The 25,594-nt window shown below is 41.5% G+C and overlaps 1 protein-coding gene across 1 annotated transcript in view; it reads left to right on the top strand.

The window, feature by feature from the left end:
• Positions 1-8,735, top strand: part of TSHZ2 (teashirt zinc finger homeobox 2) — a 527,090-nt gene extending 518,355 nt beyond the window's left edge. The window contains exon 3 of the mRNA XM_049869290.1: positions 7,649-8,735. The gene's annotated coding sequence lies outside the window, so the exon portion shown is untranslated. The remainder of the gene's footprint in view (positions 1-7,648) is intronic.
• Positions 8,736-25,594: the final 16,859 nt, after the last annotated feature.

Below are 25,594 nucleotides of genomic sequence, written 5' to 3'. Positions count from 1 at the left end.
TATTTGTGTGAGGACTCTAATTTCTCTAGGATATATTTCTAGGAGTGGGATTGCTGGATCATATGGTATTTCTGTTTCTAGTTTTCTAAGGAAGGGCTACATCATTTTCCAAAATGGTTGTATCATTTTGCATTCTCACCATCAGTGCATAAGAATTCCAATCTTCCCGCAGCCTCTCCAACATTTCCTATTTCCTGTTTTTTTGATTTGTGCCAGTAATGCCAGGGTGAGATGGTGTCTCATTGTGGTTTTGATTTGCATTTCTTTTTTTTTTTAACCAGTAATCACGAGCATTCCCTCATGTGGCTGTTGGCAGCTTTAATGTCTTCTTTGGTGAAGTGTCTGTTTATTTTCTTTGCCCATTTTTTAACTGAATTGTTTGTCTTTTTGTTGTAAAGGTGTTGGATTTTCTTGTAGACTTTAGAGATTAGACCTTTGCCTGATTTGTAATAACCAAAAATTTTTTTCCCAGTCTGTATATTCTCTTTTGACTTTTTTGATGAAGTCTTTGATGAGCATAAGTGTTTAATTTTTAGAAGATCCCAATTATCTAGCTTATCTTCTGGAGTTTGTGTGTTGTTCGGGAGTGAAGTGCTCACACCCCATTCCTCCTAGTTTAAACTCCTTCAATGACTTCTAATGCACTTAGAAATAAAACTAATGTTTTTCTAAAACTTGCTGCCTGATCTGGCTTTTTCCCACCTCCTTGGCCACACTGAGAACCTGCTGGCCCTTGTTGATACACCCCAAGCACTGTTAATGCCATGTATTAGGGCCTCTAGGTTGATCCTATTTTTTATTCTATGAGCTTTATAGTTTTGGGCTTTATATTTAGGGCTTTGACCTATTTTTAATTAGTTTTTGTATATAATATGAGGTATGGGTCCTGTTTCATGTTTTTGCAGGTAGATATCCAGTTTTGCCAACACCATTTGTTTAAAAGGCTGTCTTTTTCCCATTTGTTGGACTTTGGACCCTTGTTGAAGTTCAGGTGACCATAGGCGAATGGATTTACATCTGGGCTCTCAACTCCGTTCCGCTGGTCAATGTATCTGTCGTTGTACCAGTAACAGGCTGTTTTGACTACTGTAGCTGTATAGTAGTTTCTGAGGTCAGATAGTGCAAGTCCTCCTACTTTATTCTTCTTCAATAGTGCTTTACTTATCCGGGGCTTCTTCCCTTCCATATAAAGTTAATGATTAGTTTTTCCATCTTTTTAAAGAATGTTGTCTGTATTTGGATAGGAATTACATTGTATTTGTAAATTGCTTTGGGTAGAATTGTCGTTTTCTCAATGTTGAGTCTTCTTATCCATGAGCATGGTATGCTTTTCCATTTATGTAGATCTCTTTTGGTTTCTTGCAGTAGTGTTTTATAGTTTTCTTTGCATAGGTGTTTTACGTCCCTGTTTAGATTTATTCCTAAGTATTTTACTTTTTTAGGAGCTGTTATAAATGGTATTGTTCTCCTGATTTACTTTTCATCGTTCCCTTTATTGATGTACAGGAATCCAACTGTTTTTTGTATGTTTATCCTGTATCCTGCTCCTCTGTTGAATCTTTCTATTAGTTCCAATAGTTGTTATGTGCAGTCTTTTTGGTTTTCTATGTATAGTATCATATCATCCACAAATAAGGACAGTTTATCAATTCAAGTTTTTTAAGCCCCCTTTGTTTGCCATATGGAAAATGACTGGAAGAACATAAGACTGGAATAAAAGAGCCAATCCAGGTAAGAGATATGCAGACTTGAAGGAGGGAGTTGGACATGGAGATGGGTATAAAGCTTGGGGAGGAATCATATAATGTGGTCATAGTGATAAGTTGGATGTGGGGCTAGAGCCAGGACAGTGTCAAGAATGACATTCACATTTCTGGCTGGAGTAATTGAGAGGTTTGAGGTTCCATTTCCTGCGAAGGGGTACACTGGAAAGGGAACAGAATGGGGCCGGGGGGTTCAAGAGCTTTTTAAAAGGTGTCCCTCGGTAGTGCAAATGGTGAGTGCATGCTCGGCTGCTAACCAAAAGGTTGGGGGTTCATATCAACCCAGAGGTGCCTCAGTAGAAAAGTCTGGTGATTTAATTCCAAAAAATCAGCCATTGAAAACCCTGTGGAGCACAGTTCTACTCTGATACACATGGAGTCACCATAAGCCTGTGTCCACTCACTGGGCAACTGTTTTTTGCTTTTGTGTGTGTGTGTGTTTGCTTTATTTCTTACTTTTTGAAAAATTAAGTTTGCAGTACTTGTGAGGTATTCACATAGCGATGGCAAGAAACCAGTTGGCTGTATGAGCTGGAACTCAAGGGGTTACTAGCACAGTGATAAAACTGAAAATCATGGAAACCAGTGGTGCTTGTACAGAGCAGAGCTTCTCACCCTTTGCAGAACCAGTGTCAACATTTTATAACTTCCCCTCTACGATCCTGAAAGGAGCCCTGGTGGCACAGTGATTAAGTGCTCAGCTGTTAACCGAAAGGTTGGTGGTTGGAAAGATGTGGCAATCTGCTTCCATAAAAATTACAGCCTTGGAAATCCAATGGGGCAGTTCTACCCTGTCCTATAGAGTTGTTATGAGTCAGAATCAACTCAACAGCAATGGATTTGGTTTTTTGGGTTATCGTCTTGAAATAAAATTTACAGATCAGGTAACTGCCTACACACATAATAAGAAATCATCTAATGCTGTAAATGAATTATAGGAAAGAGAAGGAAAGCATTTGGACACCAAATGCTCTAGAACGGGGCTGCTCAAACTTTACTGTGCACACACATCACTGGGGATCTTGTTTAAACGTGGATTCAAATTCAGTAGAGCTCAGTGGAGCCTGAGACTCTGCACTTCTTACAAGCTCCTAGGTGATGCAATGCTGTTGTTCTGTGCACTGTACTTGGAGAGCAAGGCCCTCGATGGCCTAATGAGGTAGTCAGATCTGTGCCCCTGTACGTAGATTCATGTGAACAGCTCAGCGATAAGTGCAGATCCATTGAGGTATCTTGAATGGGCATCTCAAATGTCATGACCAGATTGCCAAGGTAACTTGATTTTCTAAAATGGAAAATAACTCCCATTAAAATACCAGATGAAACAAAGCACAGTTTCTCTTGGTTTGCAAGATAGTTTTATTTTTGGAAAATTCAATGTGCATTAAAACTGCATAAAATTGTTGTTGTTGGAAGACACAAGGAAAATATTAGCCCAAGAGACCAAAGGTCCACATAAACCAGAGACTCCACTAGCCTGAGACCAGAAGAACTAGATGGTGCCTGGCAACCACCAGTGACTGCCCTGACAGGGAACACAACAGAGAGTCCCAGATGGAGTGGAAGAAAAGTATGGAGCACAACTCAAATTCACGTAAAAAGACCAAACTTAATGGTCTAATAGAGACTAGAGGAACCCCCGAAACTATGGCCCTCAGATGTTCTGTTAACCCAGAGCTGAAACCATTCCCAAAGCCCACTCTTCAGACAAAGATTAGACAGGACTATAAAACAAAACGTAATACATGTGAGGAGTGTTCTTCTTAGTTCAGTCAGATACACGAGACCAAATGGGCAGCTCCTGTCCAGAGGCAGAATGAAAAGGCAGAAAGGGACAGAAACTGGTCCAGCGAACACCGGGAACCAAGGGGGGGAGTGGGGGACAGTATGCTGTCACATTGTGGGAATTGCAGCTAATGTTACAAAACAATATGTGTATAAAATTTTATGTGAGAAATTAACGAGCTGTAAATTTTCAACTACACCACAATAAAAAAAATGGTCATTGTTAGGTGCCGTTGCGTTGACTTCAGCTCGTATCGACCCCATGTGTCAGAGTAGAACTACCCCATAGGGTTTTCTAGGCTGTAATCCTTATGGGAGGAGTCCCTGGGTGGTGCAAATGATGAAGCACTGGATACTAACCGAAAGGTTGGCAGTTCAAACTCACCCAGAGGCACCTTGAAAGATGGCCCTGACAATTTGTTTCTGAAAAGTCACAGCTTTGAAAGCCCCATGGAGCATTCTACCCTGCACACGTGGGGTCATCATGAGCCAGAATCAGCTTGACAGCAGATAACAACAACAATCTTTAAGGGAGTCGATTGCCAGGTCTTTCCCTTCAGAGTCGCTGGGTGGGTTCAAACTGCCAACCTTTGGGTTAGCAGCCAAGTGCTTAACTGTCTCCCCACCAGGGCTCCTTGGTGCGTAAAATACTTTACGTTTATATGTAAAATGGAGTCAAGTTCTAGGCTTAGATAATTATAAACAGTTTTCCCACCTACATCACTGATTCTGAACCCAAGGGACATTTTGCAACGTCTGGAGATGTTTTTGGTTGTCACAACTATGGGGTAGAAGCCTGGGGAGGTGCTACTGGCATTTGGTAGGTAGAAGCCAGGGATGCTGCTAAACATCCTGCAATGCACGAGACAGCCCCACAACAAAGTTATCATGCAACCCAAAATATCAATAGTGCCAAAGGTGAGAAACCCCAACCCATGGAGAGATCATCAAAAATGGAACAGGATGGGGGCAATGCTTCCTTGGGTGAAACTGTCCCCCCTAACATCCCCAGCCCCCACCCAATGCAGTGGCAGCCTCATCATTGTAACAACCACGAAACACCTCCTAAGGACGGCACTGGGCCCCTGAGAACAGCAATGGCGAGTGGAGAGAGAAGAAGACAGGCGGGACCTAGCAAGGGCAAGGGGAAGAGGGAGAGCCAACCAAAATGATCTGCCGGAGGGACAGAACATTCTAGCATGGCCAAATTAAAGCGTGTGTAATTCCACACGTCTGTTGATGGCTGTGTAATTAATACAAAAATAATTACGTCTTTTCGCCTGGCTCTCCCTCACAAACTCTACTTAATGAACACCGCCGATGACTTTTTGGATGTGTAATTAAAATTTTTATTTATTTCTGTTTTATTTTTACGGTAGTAGTTCAACATATTAGGGGGGAAAAAAATACCCTTGCAGCCGCAAAGCTTTTTCTCAACTACCATTTGAAAGGCAACCAACAGTGTTATGCTTGCTTTTTTTTTTTTTTTTTCCTTACATCCGTTCTATGCAGTTCATTCTGAACTGTGAGAAATAAGAACACCGGTCCTCTTACTCCTCCTCCTTTCATTTCCTAGTTTTAATTTTCTACCAGGTCTCTTCTTTAAAGCTAGGGGGAAAAATAAGGTTTTTTTCTTCTTCTTTTAAAATAAGAAATAATACAGGAAAGAGTATATTGTCCCAAAATGGCCCAAGATTCAGGTCTCCGCTTTACCATTCTTCTTCTACAACAGGAACACAGACCTTCCGGAAGAATCTGCCACTTTCATCAATCACAGTGGGATATAAGGAGACCTCTCATATGGAAATAGCATCATGGCCATGGTTTTAATAAAAAACACTCGGATCTGGAATTTAAAAGTAACAGTTCTCAGATACTCTGGGGAAAGTGCCCCTAAATTATTCATAAAGCTAGTGTTTAACACTTTAGGACATTACCAAGCCATCACAGGCACCATTAGAAGCAGTGGTTTAAGAGATCAGAATTTGGAGCCAGAAAAACTTGACTGCAGATAGCTTTTCTCCTACTTACCAGCCAGGTGACTGCAGGCCAGGTCGCTTCACCTCTCTAAACCTCGGTTCCCCAGGCTGGGAAGTGTAGATACTAGTACCTACCACACAGTAGTGGCATGAAGTTAACGTGAGGTGAGGCGTGGACTTAGCATGCATAGCACAGAATAAACAGTCAGAAAATGTCAAGTTACAAAAGAATCCTTTTATGCTGAGGCCACAAAGAGCCAAACACTTGACTAAAGAATCACAGAAAGTCCATAAGCAATTTGGGGGCCAAGATCTTAGAAACAGTATAACTTCATATCATTTGTTTTTGCACAGGAGTCTGCCATGAAGGTTTTTTCCAGAAAACACCACCCCCGTATATTTGTGAGTGTTTCGTGGGGAAGGAAAGGGTTAACACATGAATCTGGGAAGCACTGCGTTAAATAAAAATAGACTGTGTTTGGTTTAGGGTACCTGGGCAACGTAAATGGTTAAGCACTCAGCCGTTAACCGAAAGGTTTAGTGGTTTACACCTACAGGTGCCTTGGAAGGAAGGCCTGGCACTCTACTTCTGAAAGATCGCCAAAAAAAAAAAAACCAAACCCACTGCCGTCAAGTAGATTCTGACTCATAGCAACCCTATAGGACAGAGCAGAACTGTCCCCCAGAGTTCCCAAGGACCGCCTGGCAGATTCGTGACCCCTTGGTTAGCAGACGTAGTACTTAACCACTACACCACCAGGGAAAACCCTATGGAGCAGTTCAACTCTGAAACACACAGAGTTGTCATGAGTTGGAACTGACTCAACAGCACCTGGTTTGGTTTGTGTGTGGGTGTGTGAGTATGTTTGGTTTGGTTTGGTTTTAATTGCAGAGTCTTTAATATGCTAATGTGTGTTGTGAATTTCCAAGAAGGGGACTATAACATAATAAAAAAAAAAATTTTTTTGTTGTTTTCTTGCTCCACTTCCTGGAACAAATTTGCCTAAGAGAAACCCAGCCAGAAATGTCCAAGTGTTGATCAAATCTGGGGCAGGTTGAAGGCAGTCATAGATGAAACTGATCATATCTTTTGACTCAGGAATTCTACCCTTGGGAATGTAAGCCCAAAAAAAAAGTCCAAGATATTGAAAAGCTCTGAACACGAAGATATTCATCACAGTGTTATTTATAATTGAACAAAATTAGAAGCAACTCAATGTCCAATATTAAGAGAATGGTTTAGTAAACCATGGTGATTTATGGGGTAGAACATATGCAGTTATTTACTAGGTTGCTTTCAAGCGAAAAAATACAGACAGGAGCATCACACAGACAGCACTTACAATTACATAAATCTAAAGACAAATGCATGGGAAAAGAAAAGACTAGAAGGAAATACAGGAGAATATGAACAGGAGCTGCCTCTGGGTGGTGAGGCCATATGGGAATTTTTTTTTTCTTTGTCAAAATGCCTTCTATTGGGAAAAAAAACATATATATTATTTTAGAGTTTTGCTGTTATTTTTAAGTTTGATCCTCTGTTCTAAGGCCCATCATCTGGTTATATCAGACTTTGTTGTTGTTGCAATTGTTGTTTGGTACCATTAAGTAGATTTTTGAATCAAAGAGATCCCATGTGACAGAGTAAAACTGCCCCACAAGGTTTTCTAGACTGTAATACTTACGGAAACAGATCTCCAGATCTTTCTTCTGAAGAGTTGCTGGTTGGGTTCAAATCACAGACCTTTCGATTGGCAGCCAAGCACTTAACCATTTTACCACCAAAAACAGAACAGAAAACCCATTGCCAACGAGTTGATTCTGACTCATAGCAACCCTATAGAATGGAGTAGAACTGTGCCATAGGGTTTCCAAGGAGTAGCTAGTGGATTCAAACTGCTGACCTTTTTGTTATTAGCCAAGCCCTTAACCACTGCACAGCCAGGGCTCCATTATACCACCAGACCCGAGACTAGGCTTAATTAACTATGGCTGTACTTGGAACATTGGTACATAGGAAGTAGCATAGATGGGCAATTTGAGTACCCTGGGGAGATAATCCACTGGGCTTCACCTCAGAAAATAATGCATCTTTTTTTGTTGTTCTGATTCCCATTACAGGACAAATGCCTTAGTTTCAACTTTCCAGCCTGGATCCTCCTCAGAACTGAGCCCTTCTTCGTCACGTTACCCTGCTTCTGACATTGAGCTTCTGATACCCTGCTCTGAGAAGACTGCCAAAAAAAAAAAAAATCACTCCAGCCATTTTTCTTCATCCTTACTAACAATTTGGTAATGAAGTATTGATTTCCACTTCTCTACTTATGGACGATATTAGATTTTCATTGATAAACTGCAATGGGGCTGTCTAGTCTCCCCATTCCCCTTTTCACTGTCACAAGAAAACAAAGTGCCACTGAAGAAAGATAATGACTGAAAACATTGATGTACTTATTTTGTCAGTTTGTAACACTCAACAGGAAGGGGAGGAAGAAAGTATAAGTCTCTGTAGTTTAATGTCCAAGTGGGCTGCACTAGATGTAGACACTTGGAAGCTTACTTTTCATGGTAATGTCCAATTCCTATTTATAAGCCCTCTGGGAACGTTTGTCTAAAGGAAATGTTTCTGTTCAGTGCAACAATTACGGTTGCACCTGGATTGCCCAGTCCTGCCCCTGCACTAGGGAGCTATTAATCACTACAAAGTGGAAGAATTATTAAGTTAAACCAGAGATTGAGCCAAGAAAGCCTCTGAACAATGTTCATCTTCTGTGAAAGTTGTTCAAATTGTTAGGTTTAACCATGTGGCTGCCAAAGACTTTTTTTTCCCCCATGTAGTGGCAGGCATCTTTATTGTCATTGTTATCTTGATTGTTTTTTTAAAAAATCGTTTTAAGCACGCACCACTGTTTTATGAGATCAGAAGATTGGGAAACTGGGGGAACTGGCGAGATGTAGAACCTGAAAGAAAGCAAGAAGACGGGATCATGGCAGGGTGGAAAGTTGAGCAGCGGCTTTCCATGGTACTCTGGTTCTGTAGGACCTACTGTTTATGGGCTAGGTTTAGAAGCAACAGAAAGCATGAAATAGGGTGTCCATTTTAAATGTGTTCCTTCAACTTTTTTCATTAAAACTTTGAGGGCCCAATTTTAATTTGTGGAATATTCCCGTTAATAATGAGATCTAATTAAGACATCCATTAAAAGCCCGTTAAAGTTAATTTAACGTAAAAATTCCAATAGAACTGTATTAGATTTTCTCCATTAAATTAACGTTATGGATTTTTAACGGATGTCTTAATTATACGTTATTATTAACGGGAATACTGTATTACACAGATTAAAATCAGCTTCTAAGTCAACTTGGAAAAGCTTAGAGCATGTTTTAATATTAAAAGTCTTGCATACCTAGTGCGCTGTTTGGAAATGCAAAGTCTGTTTACTCTAGTTGAGCATCTTCTGTACAACTGAAAGCAACCTATATAGATAAACCCATCATTGCCTTTAAACAATGAATTTCCTTATTCTCCAAGGACAAATGAGTCTGGATTGTGTCGTAAACTGCCAACTCAGCTATAGGTGAAATATTTAAACTATTTTAGGCATAACACTAAGAACTAGATGATTCGGCAACAAAAGAAATACCTTTGTTATTGCTTTAATTACCAAGATCATGTTGCAAACACACAATCTCAGCACTCATAAAAGGAAATCAAATATATCCTCTTCACCATTTCTTAAGGATACTGCCTGTTGAAACTGTTTTGGAAATTTTGACATGATCCCTAAATTCAACATGGGGATTAAAAAAAAAAAAACTTCTTATTTACCTCCTAGGGAAAGTGTTGCCCTTATGCCACATATAATAGCAAATTGCTTTTTTTATGGCATGCATAACCTAGATGGGAAAAAATATGGCGCTTCAGGGAAGGAGGGAAAAAGTAAATGAAGTTCCAGGAATGTCATTCTGAAGTAATGAGGCATGGACAGAAAATATACCCCTCACATCATCGGATTGAGATGGCAGTCGAAATAGCTTCATTGAGGTGTCAGCACTCATCCATCAATCAATCACCCACAAGGAAAAATAGCAACAGTACAACGGGGCAGCTTTTATGGGATTTACTCATGGGCATAGGGAATAGCGGCTCAAATGTAGTTCTGACATGAAAAGCAAGGTGCTGATATTATTTTTTATGATGGGAGGATCATAAAGTGAATTGAGAACAGCGAGGTCTGTCTTTGCTTAACCTATTCAACTGGAAGTGAATAGAGCTCAACTGGAAAGGAACAGCCTTCAGATGGGTGAAGATTGAAGGGTGGACCTTACTGAGTACTGTCCTTCCACAACAAAATTCTCTTAAAGGAAAATCAATCCGTTAGCACTGGGATTCTTGAGGCTGATAAAAAATCACCTGCTCCTCCCGACCACTCTGACCAGAATTACAAGAGTAGGTCCTGGACCATGGGGGAGAAAACTGTAGAACAAAATTCAAATTCATAATAAGATCTAACTTACTGGTCTGATACAGCCTGGTAGAACCCCCAAAACTATGATTCTTAGACACCTTTCAGACTTGGAACTGAACCTACTTCCGGAGACCACGTTATAGTCAAACAATAGACAGGCCTATAAAGTGAACAATCACACCCTTAGGAATGTGCTTCTCAGAACAATCAATCCTATGAGACCAAAAGGGCAGCATTTACCCAAAAGCTAAGTTCAGAAGACAGGTAGGGCAGGAAAGATGGGTAAATGGCAACAGGAAAGCCAGGAAGGAAGGAGGGGGGATGTTAGAACGTTGAGAGGTTTGCAACCAACGTCAGGAAAGGAGCTGTGTATAAATTGTTGAATGGGAAACTAATTTGCTCTGTAAACTTCCCCCTAAATCACAATAAAGTGTTATAAAAAGAAAGAAAAAAATCACCTGCTCCAACCCAGGGGTATTCAATAAAGTTATATAATTCAGATCCTGCCACAAGAGCACACAAGCAAATGCTTCCCCTCCTGCTCCAAATGGGGGAAAACAATGCAGTTCTCAACACCATGAAATTTATTTCCCCTGTAAGAAAAAATGGTAATAACAAATCGTCTATGTCAATACATCATCTCTATGCTTTTTTATTTAATTAAGATTTGATTGTGTTTTAGGTAAAAGTTTACACAGCAAATTAGGTTCCCATTTAGCAATTTTTATACAAATTGTTCTGTGCCATGGGTTACAATTTTTACAGTGTTGTCAGTATTCTATTTCCATTCTGTTTGTTCTGTTTCCGTTAATCTAGCTTCCCTTTCTCTCCTTGCTTTCTCATCTTTGCTTTTGGGTAAATATTGACTGTTTGGTCTCATGTAGTTGATTGTTTAAGGGAGCACATTGCTCATGGATGACACTGTTTATTTTATAAGTCAATATATTATTTGGCTCAAAAGTGACCTGAAGAAATAGCTTCAATTCCATATTCAAAGGGTATCTTAGGACGATAGTCTTGGGGGTTCCTCCAGTCTCTATTAGTCCAGTAGGCCTGGCCTTTTTTAGGAATTTGAGTTTTGTTCTACAGTTTTCTCCCATTCTATCTGGGACCTTCTACTGTGTCCCTGCTCAGAACTGTCGGTAGTGGTGGCCAGGCACCACGTAGTTCTTCTGGTCTAATATTAAAAGCGACCATGGTTCATGTGTGTTATTAGTCCTGTAGACTAGTTTCTTCTTTGAGCCTTTGATTTCCTTCATTCTCTTTTGCTCCATCCGAGTAGAGACCAATAGTTGTATCTTAGATGACTGCTCACAAGTTTTAAGACCCCAGATGCTACTCACCAAACTAGAATGTAGACCATTATCTTTGTGAACTATGTTATGCCAATTGACTAAGTCGCCCCTCACATCTACATGGTTTTGTTAGCGCAATATCTTCCATGGGGTGGGATGGAAGGAGAGAGACAAAAACATAGATAAATTCTGTAACTCATGAATTGTGACATAGTCACTGTGACTGTCACGGCTGAGGGACGGCTGCTAACATTCATCTTAGGAAATAAGATCTGGGCTCACACTGTTTGCTACACGCAGTTCTTGGTGTGTTCCTAGAGACCAGGTCTGTCTTCAGTTGGCAAGGCTTCTAGGAATTTCTTTCTGGAGAATAAAATGAACGCAGGAGAACATTCTTCTCTGCTTTCATGCCATTCCACTCCTCTCACTGGGTAAGTCAGAATTGGAGAAGCAGTGCGAATTGTCATGCAAATTGTTCTCAAGTATCTCCATTCCTGCTCCACTCCTTGGTACAAGGATGGGTGAAAGTTTGCCTTTCCTTCCCCATCCCTCCTCCCAGCTGAGGCCACCAACTGGTTACAAATTGAAATATTTATTTTTAAAATTATATATAAATATGTGTCTCATGTATTTGGCTCCAAACATGAGACACATATTTATATAAAATTTTTCCACCAAATCCACAGTGTATTACAAAGCACTGGGGACACAAAACACAAAAGGAAACATATTTATTCTGTTAATTCATTCAATTGATATTATTGGACATCTATTTTCTGCCCAGGAGCCCTGGTGGTGCAGCAGTTAAAGCATATGGCTGCTAACTAAAAGGTCGGTGGTTTAAATCCACCAGCTCTTCCATGGTAGAAAGATGTGGCAGTCTGCTTTTGTGAAGATTTACAGCCTTGGAAACCTTATGGGGCAGTTCTACTCTGTTCTATAGGGTTGTTATAAGCCGGAATTGACTCAAAGGCAATGGGTTTGGTTTGGGTTTTATGGAGTCCCTGCTTGGTACAAATGGTTAACTCAATCAGCTGATAACCAAAAGTGGGGAGGTTTGAGTCTACCCAGAGGCTCCTTAGAAGAAATGTCTTGCAGTCTACTTTTGAAGAATCAGTCTTTGGAAACCCTAGAGAGCACAGTTCTACTCTGACACACATGGGGTTCTCATGAGTTGGAATGACTCGTTGCAACTGGTGATTTTTCATGTGCCCAACACTCTTCTGGAGCCCTGGTGGCACAGTATTTAAGAGCTCAGGCTGCTAACGAGAGGTTGGCAGTTCGAATCTACCAGCCACTCCTTGGAAACCCTATGGGGCAGTTCTACTGTGTCCTATAGGGTCGCTATGAGTCGGAATCTATAAGACAAATATGTTCTAGGCAACATGGGATACAACAGTGAACAAGCCACACACCACCTGGCCTCATGCTGTTTGTAGGCCTAAGAGTAGCTCATGAAGGTAGCTGGCACCCAGGCACCTGGGGGCAAAGCACACGGAGTCCAACTCCCCTTGTGTTGTTTGTGTTTTATTCCTTTTTTCAAAAATAATAGTGTTTCAGAATAAGAAATTCTCCTTCTGAAAAGCATAGAGTGAGGAAATAGCTTAAAAAATAGGTCAAGACCTAAGAACAGAATATAATCATGGAATAAATTGGATAGCCCTGACTGTCCCCACAGAATTTCTTTCAGGTCACAAATAGATTTCTTAAAACTCACCCCCAAAATGTGCCAGCTTAGTTGTTCAAACCTTGCAAAATTAATGTCACAGGCACAAGTCGCTGAACTTCAGCAAAATGCGGAAAACAAATAAAATGACATATTTGGGAAGCATTTTTATGACTTTGGTTAAGCAATGAGAAGGTGTGTGTGAGAGGGAATGTGTATGTGTGTGTGTGTGCATTCATATATACAGGAATTTCACTGTTATTTTCCAGTCTCTATGTTTTTTTTTATGTACAGCGTGGCAGTAAGAATCTAAGATTTTCTGAAACTTTTCACAGTAAATCCAAAGATTACAAGGCCTTAAAAGGTGCTTGCAGTCTGTTGCTTTTCTGTCACTTCTCACATTATTGGACTGGGCTCAAACCTTGTTTTCTGTTTCATCCGGTTTCATTTTGAAAGCTTGTTAAATGCTTTCGCTAAAAAAAAAAAAAAAAAACCTTATTTTCACGTTATTCTCTATTTCCTGCAACAAGACTAGTCCTATAAAGCTGAAAGCTAAAATAATAATAATAATAAGGAAATACAGTGAAGGCTTTAAAACATACGCACACACGTAATGCTAAAGAGCAATAAAAGTAGTCTCTATTTTGAACATGCAACAGGCAAAAAACCAGAACTGAACTTCCTGTTTATTTTTTTTCCCCGTGACATGTTAAAATGCTGATTTCATTTTCTTCCTTCCTTCATTTGGCACTTTCTTCAAATATCTATGAAATACTTTTAGGCAGAGATTGAGCTGGAGAAAGAAATAACAAATTTCTGTCCCTCCAGACAGAGAGCCATGTTTCCATTGTAGGGAAGCATTAAACATTTTGAAATTTGTGAACCATCCTTAGAATTTCTAGAGAGGAATTTCACCTCTTCATCCAAAGTAAAAGCCACTTCTCTCCTTTGGTTTCCTGTGGCAGATTCAGAGGCAGATGCAGATATACAATTTCCAGGCTCCAGTCAGTTCATCTTCTTCCAATAGTTAGGAACAATGGGCTAACGGGTGTGGGTGTTGCTCCAAAAATTATTCATGCGCGAGGCAGCCCAAAGCTTCAGGGAAAACTAGAAATGTTTTATGGATTAGAATAGGACTGTTTTTAAATGCTCATACCAGGTGGAATGCTATTTCTGCAACAGAACTCTGTCCATTTCCTTTGGAAAAAAAAAATAGCACAAATAAAATAGCTTTTTCAAGGAATGACACCCTGATCTGACACCTTTCAGCCCACAAATGATTTTACCAACAGTCATATGTTTATCATTAAGGTCCTTTAAAAAATGGTCCATTTGAGAAGGATGGATTAAATACTTACAGCCCCTTGTACGATGTTGATTTGCTTAAAACTGCTTTTGGACATACAAACAATCACTCTTTGAGAGAACACCCAGGAGAAGTTGAAAAATTCAAACAAATGCATTGCTTAAAAACAGACATATATATATAACCATCACCCTAACCCCTCCAAAAAATAAATTCCCATGTGTTCGCAGAATTATCGTGAACTTGAACACTGCATTTGGATATCAGCCCCCAGGCAGTGGCTTGTGTTTACAGAACTTGAACAATCACAGGATTCTGTCCAATGTGAAGACTTCCTACAGTAATACTTTGACTTTCTAAACAACCCATAAAACATCCATTGAATTATAAATGTGTATGTATATATATTTTTTTAATTCAAAAATTTGACCAATCTGCAGAGAAGTAAAAACTGTGCCCATTCTGTACCAGGATAGACAGTATGGAGACATTCCAGCTTTGCAATGGAGTATTTTGGCTTTCAGACATCAGATACTAACACGCACGACACAAGTCAGATCAAAGCTGACCCACGAAACCATGTTCATTTAGCTCAGGGTGCTTCAATGTCATAATATCTCGGGATGCAATCTACCTTTTGGTCTCTGATGTTCTGGCATCCTTCTAGCCCCTTCCTAATTTGATCCCTCAAAATCAGAGACTGTCAGAATGAACCAGAAACTTCCAAACCCCTGCAAAATCAAGAAGATAGTGGACCACATACCATCATTTTTGCGGTCCAGCACTTGTAGCTTTTGAAGAAATTTAGTATCCACTGTGTGTTTAAGTTACATATTTGCCCCCTTTCATCCACTCTAGAATTTTCTTTTTTCTTTTAGGAAGGGCAGTGGAGGAAGTAGGACAGGGTGAGTTGTGAGAATTACATTCATCCTTGCTCAGAAGGAAAGTGTTTATTTGCCAGCGAAGAAAGGCAAACACATTTTTGTATTAGGGTGGCAGAGCAGTCATTTTCAAAGAAAAATGGCTGCGACTGTACCTGTAGAATGTTTCTGAGCAAGCGCGCTGACTTTCTATCACCTGCATGCTGTGTATAATACCTTTGCCTGTACACCAGGAAGGACAAGCAGGCTGTTTTCCTCGTGTGCAATGCAGCCTGGATGGTTGGAAACTTAAGCCTTTCGCGCATTTTTATACTGTACATATTTGTATATACTAACTACATGGCCATGTATGAACACAGATTCTATTTGCTTGTTTTCTTTTTCTTACCAAACTGGTCCACAACGAGGAGTCTTTTGTATAGAAAACTATGCTTGTCATTTTGTTTTTTTTTCCTTTTCTGATCATTCTCTTTCAATAGCTTATGAAAGAATTAGATCTGAGTTTACAAAGAAATTATAAGAACGAATTCTGTCTGTCTGCCTGCATGAGTCCTGGCCAGTTGCTGGATTCTGGGAGGGATCAACGTCCTAATTCAGTTTTCCTTTAAAGGCATGCTTTACCCCTTGGGAAAACTGCAAACTCATCCATGTAGAATTATCCTCTTTGTATTAGTGCCTGAAAATTTTTTTTAAATGTCTTCTTAGAGGAAGAATTCATAATTGTCAAAATTTGAAACATTAGCTTAATTTTGTTTTTATGACCTCGCAATTCTTCTCCTTATTTATTCAGTTGCTCTTGTAACGGGGCCCCAGGCCATTCCTGACATCGGCGGGTTCTTCTTCTGCATTAAGGATGTTTTTTAAAATTACAAAGATTATTGAGCCAACAGGCTGTTTTAATCAAAACCATGTTTCACTTGTTTTTGATGATTATAAATTGTCCTCACAATGAAAAGAAAAAAGAAAAAAAAAGTTCTCTGCTAGGAGGATTATACCACCCTGTGGCCAAAGAGATTCATCACAGATAGGCAGCTCTGTTGGCCTCTCTGGGCTCTGGAAAATGCTTCTCCTGGACTGGCCACTCTCCCTTTGACCCCCCACCGCCCTCCAATACTAGCTCTCAATGCTATCACTCTTTGCAAATGTCCGAAGGCTCTGCCACGTTGCCACGGCCCCAAGGCAAACGCCGCCACTGTAAATGACAGCGTTCCAGCTGGGAAAAAAAAGGGAAAACTGCAGGGATTTTCAGAAAAGGTGCTCCTGTTTTGTCTCTCAGTGCCACCTTCCTGTGACCCTCCTAATTATAAACAACCTGGTCTTTATCTCCCAAGTACTCTAGATCAGGTCAAAGGGAACACTGGCATCAGCTCCTTGCAGAAGAAAAATGACTTTGCTGGGATGCGGTGAAGACACCTGCCCGTGTACGGTGCTGCAGGGTCGTAGTGGTCTGTAGAAGGAGAATTTTTTTTTTTTAATACAATTTTACCGCTAGAAAGAAATTTTGATGGTGGAGATGAAAAAAACCCCTTAAATTATATCACGGAAGCCATAATTTTTTATATCTAAAGTTGTTTTTTTTTTTCTTTAAGGAAAATTACTCTACTTTGAGAACTGTAATTAAAGTCCTATATAATGGACACTACTTCTTTTAGCTGTTGTCAAAAAGATAATAACAACAACTCACTTGCCAAGGTTACATCGAGCTTCTCATTTCCATCAAAAAGCCTTCTATAAGTACATTATTTACGTTTTTAAACATGATAACTCCTTCCTTTAGTCTTTTTTTTTTTTCTTTTCCCCTACTCAGCAGCTATGGGAAACACACTATTCTCACCTGAAACCTCACCGTAATTTGCATCAGGAAGCCCAACTGCCGACTTAAGGACCTGGGTGTGTTCAGTTATGACTTGGATGGAGGCTGTCCTTCACTTTAATGCTGCAGATATTGAACCTCCTTTCTGAAATCAAGTGATAGGGGGTAGGACACAGACAAGCCTCTTTTTTTCCTTTTCTGATCATTAGCTTTGCAAATGGCTTCATTTCCCTCAACGCCAACTTCTGTTTTGGCCAATTGAAAACAAGGAAAATGAAAGGAGAAAAAAAAAACCCACATACACACAGATGCACTTAAAACATGAAAAGAATTATTTATATGATAAAAAATATATTTAGATTTTCAAAGCACAAGTCTGACTAGAAGTGCTCTTTTTATGCTTTCTGAAGATGTTCCTGTTAAATGTCTTTCTACATCAGGCTTAATAAATCTGTAATGACATTTGATGGATTGATTTCTGCCTATGTGTGTTTTTTTAAAAAATGGCAAGACAGGGGAGAGGCAAAGAAGGGGAAGGAGGGAGGGACAGGCAGCTGTGACCTCCAGGGAGACCAAGGGAGGAAATTATTGGTGCGCCTCTCTGTTGCTCAGGCCTGCTGACCCATTTCCAGCATCTTCCCTCATCTCCAGCGGATTAGTTCTACAAAGGCCAGGGCCTCTTGCTTGGTTTCCAGCCGCCTTTGTGTGCTCTCCAATCTGGTCAGCTGGTGCCTGAGTGATTTATGATGTAATCTCAACAGAGGCAGTGGGCGGCTGTCTCACAAATTCAAGGATGCCAAGACACAGGGCAGACATGATTGAGATGGTCTGGCCTTCTCCACTTCACAGCCATGGCCCTGTTTAACACTCAGTTTCCCCTATGTATGCCCCTCCATTTCCTTTAATGTCCTGGGAGAACTGGACGATGTTTCACGTGGAAGCTGCCTGAGCAGACGCTAATGTCCCACCAGAAATGATTTGACGTCAGCGCACAGCAGCTTGTGGCCTCTGTGTCTTGTGGCTGCATGAGCCCCACTCGTTAAATTATGATGGCCACAATATCACCTGTTGTTAGCTCCACTGAATTGCCGCAGCTCCATGTCTAGGTCAGAAAACATGAGGGACCAGGCTAGAAACAGCAAGGCAGGTGAAGAAAAGGGGAGGCGGTGAAGGGGAAAGTGTCTGGAAGGAGCAGTTTGGAACAAACCAAAGAGTTCTTGGTCTTCATTCACTTATTGAGTATTTATTGAGGACCTACTATGCACCAAGGAGTCACTGGGTGGTACAAATGATCGATGTGCTCAGCTGCTAAACAAAGTGTTGGCAGTTTGAGTTCTCCCAGGGGCACCTCGGAAGAAAAGCCTGGAGATCTACTTCTGAAAAAAATCAACCATTGACAACCCTGTGGAGTACAGTTCTACTCTGACACGTGTGGGGTCACCCTGAGTTGACTGGTTTTTACTATGTGCTATGTCCGAGGTTTGCGTTGATGAATGAATGTGGTTAAAAGGACAGGCTCTACAGTCAAACTGCGCTAAAACCAGGTTCGGCCCTGTCCTGTCTCTACGGCCTTGAACAAGATTATGGGAAGAAAAGAGCATTGTGGAAGGACGGGTACAAGGACTGTGGAAGCACAGGGGTGGCCCCTCATCAGCCCAGGAGTCACAGAAGGATTCCAAAGGAAGTAATGCTGAAGGCAAAACCTGTGACATGACTGGAGTTACTTTCTCAAAGAACATTAACCCTGTTGTGGTCGAGTAGATTCCAACTCGTAGTGACCCTACAGAGCAGAGTAGAACTGTCCCATGGTATTTCCAAGGAGTGGCTAGTGGATTCAAATTGCGAACCTTCCTATTAGCAGCCAAGCTCTTAACCACTGTGCTACCAGGGTTTCCAAAGAGCATTATAAGAATTAAAAGTACACAGGCACACATACCTTAACCACTCCCTTCCCCCAGTCCAAACCATCTCAAGTCCCATTCTTTCTACCTTCAAATACAGTGGAAGTCCGTTCACTTTATATCACTGCTAGACTTCTGCAGTGGCCCTCTAAGTGGCCTCCCACCTGTCATCCTTAAGCCCCCCAAGCCCGAATCCATTCTCCACTCAGCAGGTGGAGTTATCTTTTAACAAGTAAATCAGATGAGGTCATTTTGCTCCTCAACATCAGCAGTCTGCACACTTCTTCTATGAAGGGTTACAGAGTAAATGTAGTAACCATTGGCATGTGTCCCAACTACTTAACTCTGCCGTTGTAGCAAAAGCAGCCATAGACAATAGTAGACAATGGGCAGCATGGCTGTGTGTCAGTAAACCTGTATTTCCACAAACAGGCAGAGGGCCAGATTTGGCCCACAGGCCATAGTTTGCTAGGCCCTGTTCAAGATCCTACAACATCCAGGTTTCCATTTGCCTTAGATGGATCTCCTGTGGAAACAGACCCTGAGATGAGGCTCAAGTAGTTTATGTGGAAGGTGAACCCAGAAAACACCAAAAGGTGTGAGGAAGGGAGGTGGGAAAGGAAAAGACAAATATAAGGGGTTTAAGAACTGTCACCACTCTGGGCAATGGGGTTAATCCCACTGGGGAACTCTAGGAGGCAGCGGAGAGCATGCCTCTGCTATTCTGCCTGAGGGACGAGTGAGCTGGGGTAGTTACACACCACCTCCAGGAAGTTATTAGTTGAGGACTTCTGCGGACCAGAGTGAACTAACCTGTCCGAAGGCTGGGGGGAGTAGGCTCCAGTGGCCAGGAAATGCCTCTGCACAGAGTCACAGGTGCTTGAAGCTAGAAGTGAAGACGATACACAGGGAAATGGCTGATGCAAAGGAATATGAACAGGCTCCTATAGCTGCCTCATCTCCTTGGACTGAAACCCAGACTCCTCCTCAGGCTGCACTGAGACGTGCACAGCCCACTTCCCTGACCCCATCTCCCCCTTGTGCACACAGCTCCAGCCACAGTATCCTTTCCATGGTTCCTAAATATACCACAGTGCCCTCTGGCAAGAGCGCCAGTCATCTATGTGGACTTCTTCACACCTTCCCTGTCTCAGCTTTGAAGACATCTCCCCAGAAAGACTCCCACTGAGCCCCATGTGGAACACCCATTTATTCCCCCCAAAGTCCTGATCAGCAGCTGTTCTTGCTGGGTTTGTTGATGTACTGTCAGTTTCCCTCATGAGCTCTCCCGCAAGGGCAGAAAACTACGTCTGTCTTGCTCATGTCGTTCTAGAATGACACAGAGGATTTGGCATGTAGCGTTGTACTGCTGGGTGCCCTCCAGTGGATTCTGACTCATAGCCACGCCATGTGACAGAGTAGAACTGCCCCATAAGGTTTTCTAGGCTGTAATCTTTATAAGAGCAGATTGCCAGATCTTTCTCCCTTCGAGCTGATGGTGGGTTTGAGCCACCAACCTTTTGGCACTTGACCATTGGGCCACTGGAGCCCCTTTGGCATATAGTAGATGTTTGTTAAATAAATAGATATCATTTTCCACCCACTGCCTGAATCTTTGAGCTCCACCTCTTCCGTCTTGCCCCAGGGCAGGGAGCATGTCTTAGGCTTTCAAAGGATCAAAGGTGCTAATTGTCTGTAACTGGGAACACATTATTGAGCCCTCCTACCATTCTGGTTAGGAGCCCTGGTGGCACAGTGATTAAGAGCTCACCTGCTTACCAAAAGGTCATGTTCAAATCCACCAGCCATTCCTTGGAAACCCTATGGGGCAGTTCTACCCTGTCCTAGAGGGTCACTATGAGTCAGAACCGACTCAGTGATGCCTAACAACAACAATGCCATTCTCGTTAGCCTGGGCCTTCAGTGAGCTCCACCTGGGTTATGGGGTGTGTCTCAGGGAGGAGCAAGGAGAGGAGGAAGTCAGAGTGTGAGACACTGTACCCAGCAGGAGGTACAAGGCGAGTGTTTGCACTAAAACTGAGAACTCAAGACAATCTCTTAGAAGGCCAAGTGTGGCCACCAAGGGAATACCTGGAGAAGCCATCGCTCCCGCAGTAAGAGGGGTCAGGCTGGGCTAACTGCAGTCCTTCAAGCAAGTCCGAATGTGTCTAATTTTTCATTTGTCTTTCATGTTGCAAACTTGAATCTGGATTCAGTCAGGAAAAGGAGGATGAGAATGGTTGCACAATATGAAGAATGTAATCGGAGGCGGAGCCAAGATGGTGGACTAGGTAGACGCAAACTACCTCAGATCCCTCTTGCAACAAAGACTCGGAAAAACAAGTGAATTGATCACGTACATAACAATCTACAAACCCTGAACAACAAACACAGATTTAGAGATGGAAAGCGAACAAATACAGGGAAGCAGTGACTGCTTTTGGAGCCTGGAGCCAGCATCCCAGTCAGGTAACCTTTGGCACCCGATTTAGGGCAGAGCCCAGGGGAGCTGACGGCACAAACAAGGGGCACAGCCCTAGCCCCCGAACTCACTCCGGGAGGGGGCCCAGCCGGTTAGCGCGGCGGCTGGCGATGCAGCCGGTGGGAGAAGTCCCCGGGAGGCAGTGACTGGTCTTGGAGCGGGGAGAGCAGCGTCCCAGCCGGGGAATCTTGCCGCCGGGCTTTTGACTGGGCGCTGGCACGGCACAAGCATGGAGAGCTGCTCCACTCCCCTGAACTAACCCCGGGAGGGGGCCCAGCTGGTCTGCGGGGACGGAGCAGCGATGCGGCTGGCGGGACGAGAAGTCCCCGGGAGGCAGCGACTGATTTTGGAGCCAGGAGTAAAGCGTCCCAGCAGGGGAATCTTGCCACCGGGCATTTGACTGGGCGTTGTCACGGCGCTAGCACGGGGCGCAGCTCTACTCCCCTGAACTAACCCGGGGAGGGGGCCCAGCCAGTTTGCGGAGGCGGCGCGGCAACGCGGCTGGCTGGACGAGAAGTCCCCGGGAGGCAGCGACTGATTTTGGAGTTGGGAGTGCACCGTCCCAGCAGGGGAATCTTGACACTGGGCGTGGGACTGGCAGCAGAGGATCTGACCGTGGCTTCAGTGGGCCAGATCCCCGGGGGCAATCTCCACACAGCCAGCGCACATAGGCAACACGCCCCTCGGGAATCTCAGATAAAATAGTCATTCCAAGCAAGACAAGCAACTCTGGCTATATTCTGAGGTGCTACTCTCCTATCTCTCTGATCCCTACCCCACCCTCCCCAGGTGGCTTCATTAACATTGGAATTTCCTGAGCCAGAGGGAGAACACTCCGGCTCCGCGGCAGCTTTGCTTCCCCCCCCCCCTTTTTTTTTCTTTTGGTCTTTTCCTAACCCACTCTTCCGGCCTGAGAGAAGGAAACACAAAAAACCCAGGGGCCAAAAATCCACCCCTAATTGGACTAAAAACACAGAACCAGCTACAGCCAAGCATATATGATCCAAATCTCAGACTTTCATCCTTACAGGGAACAAGGCGGCGGTTATAATCCAAAGGCAATTCTGATAGGGATCTGACTGCATTTTTTTTTAGCGGATTTTCTGGAAAAACTAGTTTCCCAGCGATGGCTCAGAGACAGCAGTCCATATCAAACCACATAAAGAAGCAGACCATGACAGCTTCTACAACCTCCCAAACAAAAGAATCAAAATCTTTCCCAAATGAAGATACAATTCTGGAATTATCAGATACAGAATATAAAAAACTAATTTACAGAATGCTTCAAGACATCAGAAACGAAATAAGGCAAACTGCAGAAAAAGCCAAGGAACACACTGATAAAACAGTTGAAGAACTCAAAAAGATTATTCAAGAACATAGTGGAAAAATTAATAAGTTGCAAGAATCCATAGAGAGACAACATGTAGAAATCCACAAGATTAACAATAAAATTACAGAATTAGACAACACAATAGGAAGTCAGAGGAGCAGACTCGAGCAGTTAGAATGCAAACTGGGACATCTGGAGGACCAGGGAATTAACACCAACATAGCTGAAAAAAAATCAGATAAAAGAATTTAAAAAAGCTGAAGAAACCCTAAGAATCATGTGGGACTCTATCAAGAAGGATAACTTGCGTGTGATTGGAGTCCCAGAACAGGGAGGGAGGTCAGAAAACACAGAGAAAATAGTTGAAGATCTCCTGACAGAAAACTTCCCTGACATCATGAAAGACGAAAGGATAACTATCCAAGATGCTCATCGAACCCCATTTAAGATTGATCCAAAAAGAAAAACACCAAGACATATTATCATCAAACTCGCCAAAACCAAAGATAAAGAGAAAATTTTAAAAGCAGCCAGGGAGAAAAGAAAGGTTTCCTTCAAGGGAGAATCAATAAGAATAAGTTCAGACTACTCAGTAGAAACCACGCAGGCAAGAAGGGAATGGGATGACATATACAGAGCACTGAAGGAGAAAAACTGCCAGCCAAGTATCATATATCCAGCAAAACTCTCTCTGAAATATGAAGGTGAAATTAAGATATTTACAGATAAACACAAGTTTTGAGAATTTGCAAAAACCAAACCAAAGCTACACGAAATACTAAAGGATATTGTTTGGTCAGAAAACCAGTAACATCAGATACCAGCACAACACAAGGCCACAAAACAGAACATCCTGATATCAACTCAAACAGGGAAATCACAAAAACAAATTAAGATTAATTAAAAATATATATATATTCATAACAGGGAATCACTGGAGTCAATATGTAAAAGATCACAATAATCAAAAAGAGGGACTAAATACAGGAGACATAGAACTGCCATATGGAGAGTGATACAAGGCGATATAGGACAATACAAGTTAGGTTTTTACTTAGAAAAATAGGGGTAGATAATAAGGTAACCACAAAGAGGTATAACAACTCCATAACTCAAGATAAAAGCCAAGAAAAACGTAACGACTCAACAAACATAAAGTCAAACACTACGAAAATGAGGATTTCACAATTTACTAAGAAAAACGTCTCAGCACAAAAAAAATATGTGGAAAAATGAAACTGTCAACAACACACATAAAAAGGCATCAAAATGACAACACTAAACACTTATTTATCTATAATTACGCTGAATGTAAATTGACTAAATGCACCAATAAAGAGACAGAGAGTCTCAAACTGGATAAAGAAACACTATCCGTCTATATGCTGCCTACAAGAGACACACCTTAGACTTAGAGACACAAACAAACTAAAACTCAAAGGATGGAAAAAAATATATCAAGCAAACAATAAGCAAAAAAGGAGTAGCAATATTAATTTCTGACAAAATAGACTTTAGACTTAAATCCACCACGAAGGATAAAGAAGGACACTACATAATGATAAAAGGGACAATCGATCAGGAAGACATAACCATATTAAATATTTATGCACCCAGTGACAGGGCTGCAAGATACATAAATCAAATTTTAACAGAACTGAAAAGTGAGATAGACACCTCCATAATTATAGTAGGAGACTTCAACACACCACTTTCGGAGAAGGACAGGATATCCAGTAAGAAGCTCAACAGAGACACGGAAGACCTACTTACAACAATCAACCAACTTGACCTCATTGACTTATACAGAACTCTCCACCCAACTGCTGCAAAGTATACTTTTTTTTCTAGTGCACATGGAACATTCTCTAGAATAGACCACATATTAGGTCATAAAACAAACCTTTGCAGAATCCAAAACATCGAAATATTACAAAGCATCTTCTCAGACCACAGGGCAATAAAAGTAGAAATCAATAACAGAAAAACTAGGCAAAAGAAATCAAATACTTGGAAACTGAACAATACCCTCCTGAAAAAAGACTGGGTTATTTATAGAAGACATCAAGGAGGGAATAAGGAAATTCATAGAATGCAACGAGAATGAAAATACTTCCTATCAAAACCTCTGGGACACAGCAAAAGCAGTGCTCAGAGGCCAATTTATATCGATAAATGCACACATACAAAAAGAAGAAAGAGCCAAAATCAGAGAACTGTCCCGACAACTTGAACAAATAGAAAGTGAGCAACAAAAGAATCCATCAGGCACCAGAAGAAAACAAATAATAAAAATTAGAGCTGAACTAAATGAATTAGAGAACAGAAAAACAATTGAAAGAATTAACAAAGCCAAAAGCTGGTTCTTTGAAAAAATTAACAAAATTCATAAACCATTGGCTAGACTAACTAAAGAAATACAGGAAAGGAAACAAATAACCCGAATAAGAAACGAGAAGGACCACATCACAACAGACCCAACTGAAATTAAAAGAATCATATCAGATTATTACGAAAAATTGTACTCTAACAAATTTGCAAACCTAGAAGAAATGGATGAATTCCTGGAAAAACACTACCTACCTAAACTAACACATTCAGAAGTAGAACAACTAAATAGACCCGTAACAAAAAAAGAGATTGAAACGGTAATCCAAAAACTCCCAACAAAAAAAAGCCCTGGCCCGGATGGCTTCACTGCAGAGTTCTACAAAACTTTCAGAGAAGAGTTAACACCACTACTACTAAAGGTATTTCAAAGCATAGAAAATGACAGAATACTACCCAACTCATTCTATGAAGCCACCATCTCCCTGATACCAAAACCAGGTAAAGACATTACAAAAAAAGAAAATTACAGACCTATATCCCTCATGAACATAGATGCAAAAATCCTCAACAAAATTCTAGCCAATAGGATT

Source organism: Elephas maximus, chromosome 25 (assembly GCF_024166365.1).
Source record: "Elephas maximus indicus isolate mEleMax1 chromosome 25, mEleMax1 primary haplotype, whole genome shotgun sequence".
Lineage (NCBI taxonomy): Eukaryota > Metazoa > Chordata > Mammalia > Proboscidea > Elephantidae > Elephas > Elephas maximus.
This window is presented reverse-complemented; position numbering and strand designations above follow the sequence as displayed.